Raw genomic sequence first — 7395 nt, 5'->3', positions numbered from 1 at the left:
AAGCAATGCATGGTCAATGTACAGCAATGACACACCTGTGTGAACAGCCAGGAGACCCCCCCCCCCCCCATGTTATGTTACATAGTTACATAGTTAGTACGGTCGAAAAAAGACATATGTCCATCAAGTTCAACCAGGGAATTAAGGGGTAGGGGTGTGGCGCGATATTGGGGAAGGGATGAGATTTTATATTTCTTCATAAGCATTAATCTTATTTTGTCAATTAGGAACATTCAGCACCCACCCGCTATCAAGGCAGCTGCCTATCATGTCATGCCCTACCTGCACAGGTGTGCTGGCTACTCAAATGATCCAATTAAGGAGGCCATTTAGTCAGCAGCAGCAGAAGTCCTGTGCCTGGACGCTCCAACAGCGGCCAGACACAAGCAGAAGCAGAAGCAGCAGAAGCAGCAGCAGCACCACCTTTTGTTTTTTGGCTGCAGCAGCAGCAAGGCCCACAGGGCTGGCTAGCTGGCTAGCCAGCAAGCAGGTAGCAATGAAAGTAGGAATCTTTCTTTTTAACCCTGTAAGGGGGTGGTGCACTGTACCCGAAGATACTGCCATATCGGGTCAATGCATAGGGCGACGGAAGCAAGCTTCGAAATCGGCCCCCGTTCTCAAAAATCCATTTAATATATGGTCCCCAGATAGGGGACGTATCAGATATTAAACTGATAAGAACAGATTTTTTTTTTTTATCTAAAGCCGAGGAACGTGCTTTCGATTCACCCAAAGTGCAAGAAAAAGTGCAAACGTGTTACACTAAAAAAAACGTGCACAAAGGATGCGGTCTATCGCAAGCCCTTCTCCGATAGGAGAGAGGCCCCCCAACAAACCTTACCCTTCGCCTCCGGACCAAAAGGTACCTGCGAGGTTCCGGGTTCGATGTCCCTTTTCGCCGAAGCTACTAGGAGACCACAAATGCTCCCGGCATCCCCCTTGGCGTTAGCCAAGGTATCTGCCCGCAGAGCCGATTACGGTAGGTACCCTGCGAAGCAGGAGTACCCGGGGTGTTTGCAGGGAGGTGCGGAACCTAATGGCCACACACACCTCCCCTAGACCGCCAGGAGGGACACCCAGAAGGGCTACCGCATCCTGACAAATCCTGTGAACACACAACACGCAAAAAGTGACACAGTGAGACAAAAAATAAATAAATAAGTGAATGTGTGCAGATATACTGCCCGGACATCCGGCCGGATCTATAAAAATTTCTCTGATCCTAGCCAGAAGGCCGGGAATCAAGAGGTGAGTGCCACAAGGTGAAGAGATTATGGTGCCCGTGCTTCAACTCAGTGAGCCTATTCTCCCAGTGAGTTTCGGCACCTCGGGGTCACCACTCCCCGAGGCACAAAAGTACCTTGGCTCTAGACCCTCTCAGCCTCATGGTGAGACCCGGAGGGAACAGGTCACATCGGGGCAGCCGTCGAGCTGATTCCTCAGAACCAGCCCCGGAAAGCCCTGGTACACCTGCATCCTCCATGCAGCACCCATCCCCACCAGCATGAAAACTGATAAGAACAGATACTACACTTGATCTTAGCCAAAAGGCCGAGAAGCGATAACCGTGAAAGGGGCGGGCCCAACAAGGTGCCCTTCATGGGCACTATCACTGCTTGCTGTCAGGGAGGCTGCCAGACAATTTTCCATGCACACTCTGGGCTGGGGGGCAGTCAACCACCAGTACACACAGCAGAACCTAAACCCATACCATTATTGCTAAGCAGCAAGACAGGGGCCCATTGCACTCCCACGGGGCCTTTTTAAATGCAATCCATAACCCGGATTTGCCAGGAACCCTTCTTACTCCTCCTACTTGCATGTGACACTGGGCTTAGGATCTGCATAGGAAACACACACACAAGCACACACCTACCTTTGTTGCCTGCAGATGCCTCCTTGGCTGTCCCCAAACGGTATCAAACCAACACCCACGGGAAGCTGTAAGCATAGAGGACATGCCTGCACCCCATTGGACTTACCTGTGTGGGTTAAACCCGGGTTATTTGACAACCTATGGCGGTGATGGTTCTGCTCAGGCAGAGCAGTGCTGATGCTCCTCATAAAGCTGTCGCTGCTGTGAAGGTTCTAGGTGACATCACAAATCCCTATGGTTACATACACAACAAAGCTGGGTTGTTGTTGTTTACACTCTGCAAGGCCTGTGGAAGTGAGTGACATCATAGCACTGTAGTTCTGAGGGTTCTAGATGGATGCAACAATCTCCTGTTGCTTCTATGAAGGCCATAATAGACGACATCACCAAACAGCTCCATAGTCACATACACAGCAAAGGAGAGATGTTGTTTACACCTAGTGATGTCAGTGGTATTGAGTGACATCACAGCACAGTGCTAAGGCTCCTGGGCCTGGACACAGCAGCGGCTGCAATATCTCAACGGAGAATACGTTTATATATATGTGTGTGTGTGCGCGTATATATATATATATATATATATATATATATATATATATATTTCTCCGCCGAAATCACTTTTAAACCCATTTCCACCTTTTTTTCCCTTCTCTTCCTCTTACTTTTTTTTCAAGTTTTTTTACGTTTTTCTCCTTTTCGCCTCTTTTCTGGGCGTATTATTCTTCTTTTTCTTCTTTTTTTTTCGTCTAATGCATACCCCATCAGTGCAGCAATGCTTATTCAATACCGCCAGCAGATGGAGACACTGGGGGATAATCTTCTAAGGATTTATACTGATTTTTCCTGTCTGAATTTGTCGCACAGAAAGTTGCAGGCCAAATATGTGTGACATTTCTGCGACTTTAGCTTCTAGAGCATTTTTACAACATTATACATAGGTGCTGAATACATAAAAAGCGACTGTTCAGCGACAGACAAGTCGCATCGGCTGAAAGTAGGCCAGAATGTCAGTCCATGTTGGAGCAGGTTTAGATACAGTCTAAAGTATAGATCTCAAAGTCTGTGCACAGAATTTAGCAAGGGCCTCGCACCTTCTGATGCATCAGGTAGGTGCACAATAGCATAGCCTAACCCTCTGTACTTTGGTCTATATTGATGCGGGACATAGACAGCCAGCTGATGACCAATCCATTAGTGCAATGGATGGCTGGAAGCATTTGTCTTTGCCTTTGCAATACCACAGAAGCAATGCATGGTCAATGTACAGCAATGACACACCTGTGTGAACAGCCAGGAGACCCCCCCCCCCCCCCCATGTTATGTTACATAGTTACATAGTTAGTACGGTCGAAAAAAGACATATGTCCATCAAGTTCAACCAGGGAATTAAGGGGTAGGGGTGTGGCGCGATATTGGGGAAGGGATGAGATTTTATATTTCTTCATAAGCATTAATCTTATTTTGTCAATTAGGAACATTCAGCACCCACCCGCTATCAAGGCAGCTGCCTATCATGTCATGCCCTACCTGCACAGGTGTGCTGGCTACTCAAATGATCCAATTAAGGAGGCCATTTAGTCAGCAGCAGCAGAAGTCCTGTGCCTGGACGCTCCAACAGCGGCCAGACACAAGCAGAAGCAGCAGAAGCAGCAGCAGCAGCACCTTTTGTTTTTTGGCTGCAGCAGCAGCAAGGCCCACAGGGCTGGCTAGCTGGCTAGCCAGCAAGCAGGTAGCAATGAAAGTAGGAATCTTTCTTTTTAACCCTGTAAGGGGGTGGTGCACTGTACCCGAAGATACTGCCATATCGGGTCAATGCATAGGGCGACGGAAGCAAGCTTCGAAATCGGCCCCCGTTCTCAAAAATCCATTTAATATATGGTCCCCAGATAGGGGACGTATCAGATATTAAACTGATAAGAACAGATACTACACTTGATCTTAGCCAAAAGGCCGAGAAGCGATAACCGTGAAAGGGGCGGGCCCAACAAGGTGCCCTTCATGGGCACTATCACTGCTTGCTGTCAGGGAGGCTGCCAGACAATTTTCCATGCACACTCTGGGCTGGGGGGCAGTCAACCACCAGTACACACAGCAGAACCTAAACCCATACCATTATTGCTAAGCAGCAAGACAGGGGCCCATTGCACTCCCACGGGGCCTTTTTAAATGCAATCCATAACCCGGATTTGCCAGGAACCCTTCTTACTCCTCCTACTTGCATGTGACACTGGGCTTAGGATCTGCATAGGAAACACACACACAAGCACACACCTACCTTTGTTGCCTGCAGATGCCTCCTTGGCTGTCCCCAAACGGTATCAAACCAACACCCACGGGAAGCTGTAAGCATAGAGGACATGCCTGCACCCCATTGGACTTACCTGTGTGGGTTAAACCCGGGTTATTTGACAACCTATGGCGGTGATGGTTCTGCTCAGGCAGAGCAGTGCTGATGCTCCTCATAAAGCTGTCGCTGCTGTGAAGGTTCTAGGTGACATCACAAATCCCTATGGTTACATACACAACAAAGCTGGGTTGTTGTTGTTTACACTCTGCAAGGCCTGTGGAAGTGAGTGACATCATAGCACTGTAGTTCTGAGGGTTCTAGATGGATGCAACAATCTCCTGTTGCTTCTATGAAGGCCATAATAGACGACATCACCAAACAGCTCCATAGTCACATACACAGCAAAGGAGAGATGTTGTTTACACCTAGTGATGTCAGTGGTATTGAGTGACATCACAGCACAGTGCTAAGGCTCCTGGGCCTGGACACAGCAGCGGCTGCAATATCTCAACGGAGAATACGTTTATATATATGTGTGTGTGTGCGCGTATATATATATATATATATATATATATATATATATATATATATATTTCTCCGCCGAAATCACTTTTAAACCCATTTCCACCTTTTTTTCCCTTCTCTTCCTCTTACTTTTTTTTCACGTTTTTTTACGTTTTTCTCCTTTTCGCCTCTTTTCTGGGCGTATTATTCTTCTTTTTCTTCTTTTTTTTCGTCTAATGCATACCCCATCAGTGCAGCAATGCTTATTCAATACCGCCAGCAGATGGAGACACTGGGGGATAATTTTCTAAGGATTTATACTGATTTTTCCTGTCTGAATTTGTCGCACAGAAAGTTGCAGGCCAAATATGTGTGACATTTCTGCGACTTTAGCTTCTAGAGCATTTTTACAACATTATACATAGGTGCTGAATACATAAAAAGCGACTGTTCAGCGACAGACAAGTCGCATCGGCTGAAAGTAGGCCAGAATGTCAGTCCATGTTGGAGCAGGTTTAGATACAGTCTAAAGTATAGATCTCAAAGTCTGTGCACAGAATTTAGCAAGGGCCTCGCACCTTCTGATGCATCAGGTAGGTGCACAATAGCATAGCCTAACCCTCTGTACTTTGGTCTATATTGATGCGGGACATAGACAGCCAGCTGATGACCAATCCATTAGTGCAATGGATGGCTGGAAGCATTTGTCTTTGCCTTTGCAATACCACAGAAGCAATGCATGGTCAATGTACAGCAATGAAACACCTGTGTGAACAGCCAGGAGACCCCCCCCCCCCCCCCATGTTATGTTACATAGTTACATAGTTAGTACGGTCGAAAAAAGACATATGTCCATCAAGTTCAACCAGGGAATTAAGGGGTAGGGGTGTGGCGCGATATTGGGGAAGGGATGAGATTTTATATTTCTTCATAAGCATTAATCTTATTTTGTCAATTAGGAACATTCAGCACCCACCCGCTATCAAGGCAGCTGCCTATCATGTCATGCCCTACCTGCACAGGTGTGCTGGCTACTCAAATGATCCAATTAAGGAGGCCATTTAGTCAGCAGCAGCAGAAGTCCTGTGCCTGGACGCTCCAACAGCGGCCAGACACAAGCAGAAGCAGAAGCAGCAGAAGCAGCAGCAGCACCACCTTTTGTTTTTTGGCTGCAGCAGCAGCAAGGCCCACAGGGCTGGCTAGCTGGCTAGCCAGCAAGCAGGTAGCAATGAAAGTAGGAATCTTTCTTTTTAACCCTGTAAGGGGGTGGTGCACTGTACCCGAAGATACTGCCATATCGGGTCAATGCATAGGGCGACGGAAGCAAGCTTCGAAATCGGCCCCCGTTCTCAAAAATCCATTTAATATATGGTCCCCAGATAGGGGACGTATCAGATATTAAACTGATAAGAACAGATACTACACTTGATCTTAGCCAAAAGGCCGAGAAGCGATAACCGTGAAAGGGGCGGGCCCAACAAGGTGCCCTTCATGGGCACTATCACTGCTTGCTGTCAGGGAGGCTGCCAGACAATTTTCCATGCACACTCTGGGCTGGGGGGCAGTCAACCACCAGTACACACAGCAGAACCTAAACCCATACCATTATTGCTAAGCAGCAAGACAGGGGCCCATTGCACTCCCACGGGGCCTTTTTAAATGCAATCCATAACCCGGATTTGCCAGGAACCCTTCTTACTCCTCCTACTTGCATGTGACACTGGGCTTAGGATCTGCATAGGAAACACACACACAAGCACACACCTACCTTTGTTGCCTGCAGATGCCTCCTTGGCTGTCCCCAAACGGTATCAAACCAACACCCACGGGAAGCTGTAAGCATAGAGGACATGCCTGCACCCCATTGGACTTACCTGTGTGGGTTAAACCCGGGTTATTTGACAACCTATGGCGGTGATGGTTCTGCTCAGGCAGAGCAGTGCTGATGCTCCTCATAAAGCTGTCGCTGCTGTGAAGGTTCTAGGTGACATCACAAATCCCTATGGTTACATACACAACAAAGCTGGGTTGTTGTTGTTTACACTCTGCAAGGCCTGTGGAAGTGAGTGACATCATAGCACTGTAGTTCTGAGGGTTCTAGATGGATGCAACAATCTCCTGTTGCTTCTATGAAGGCCATAATAGACGACATCACCAAACAGCTCCATAGTCACATACACAGCAAAGGAGAGATGTTGTTTACACCTAGTGATGTCAGTGGTATTGAGTGACATCACAGCACAGTGCTAAGGCTCCTGGGCCTGGACACAGCAGCGGCTGCAATATCTCAACGGAGAATACGTTTATATATATGTGTGTGTGTGCGCGTATATATATATATATATATATATATATATATATATATATATATATATTTCTCCGCCGAAATCACTTTTAAACCCATTTCCACCTTTTTTTCCCTTCTCTTCCTCTTACTTTTTTTTCACGTTTTTTTACGTTTTTCTCCTTTTCGCCTCTTTTCTGGGCGTATTATTCTTCTTTTTCTTCTTTTTTTTCGTCTAATGCATACCCCATCAGTGCAGCAATGCTTATTCAATACCGCCAGCAGATGGAGACACTGGGGGATAATTTTCTAAGGATTTATACTGATTTTTCCTGTCTGAATTTGTCGCACAGAAAGTTGCAGGCCAAATATGTGTGACATTTCTGCGACTTTAGCTTCTAGAGCATTTTTACAACATTATACATAGGTGCTGAATACATAAAA

The 7395-nt window shown here is 46.8% G+C and overlaps 3 non-coding genes and 1 pseudogene across 3 annotated transcripts; all 4 read right to left on the bottom strand.

The window, feature by feature from the left end:
• Nucleotides 1-532: 532 nt before the first annotated feature.
• On the bottom strand, nucleotides 533-717 carry LOC130306225 (U2 spliceosomal RNA). Its single transcript, XR_008855610.1, has one exon. It is a non-coding gene; the product is annotated as a U2 spliceosomal RNA (small nuclear RNA).
• Nucleotides 718-1403: 686 nt separating this feature from the next.
• Nucleotides 1404-1563, bottom strand: LOC130306233 (U2 spliceosomal RNA; annotated as a pseudogene).
• Nucleotides 1564-3647: 2084 nt separating this feature from the next.
• Nucleotides 3648-3838, bottom strand: LOC130306214 (U2 spliceosomal RNA). The gene has a single exon (XR_008855601.1). It is a non-coding gene; the product is annotated as a U2 spliceosomal RNA (small nuclear RNA).
• A 2093-nt stretch (nucleotides 3839-5931) lies between these two features.
• Nucleotides 5932-6122, bottom strand: LOC130306213 (U2 spliceosomal RNA). The gene has a single exon (XR_008855600.1). It is a non-coding gene; the product is annotated as a U2 spliceosomal RNA (small nuclear RNA).
• Between the last annotated feature and the right edge of the window lie 1273 nt (nucleotides 6123-7395).

The sequence above is a fragment of the Hyla sarda genome, unplaced genomic scaffold (genome assembly GCF_029499605.1).
Source record: "Hyla sarda isolate aHylSar1 unplaced genomic scaffold, aHylSar1.hap1 scaffold_1359, whole genome shotgun sequence".
Lineage (NCBI taxonomy): Eukaryota > Metazoa > Chordata > Amphibia > Anura > Hylidae > Hyla > Hyla sarda.
Note: the sequence above shows the minus strand (reverse complement) of the source record. Positions and strands in the feature narration are given on the sequence as shown.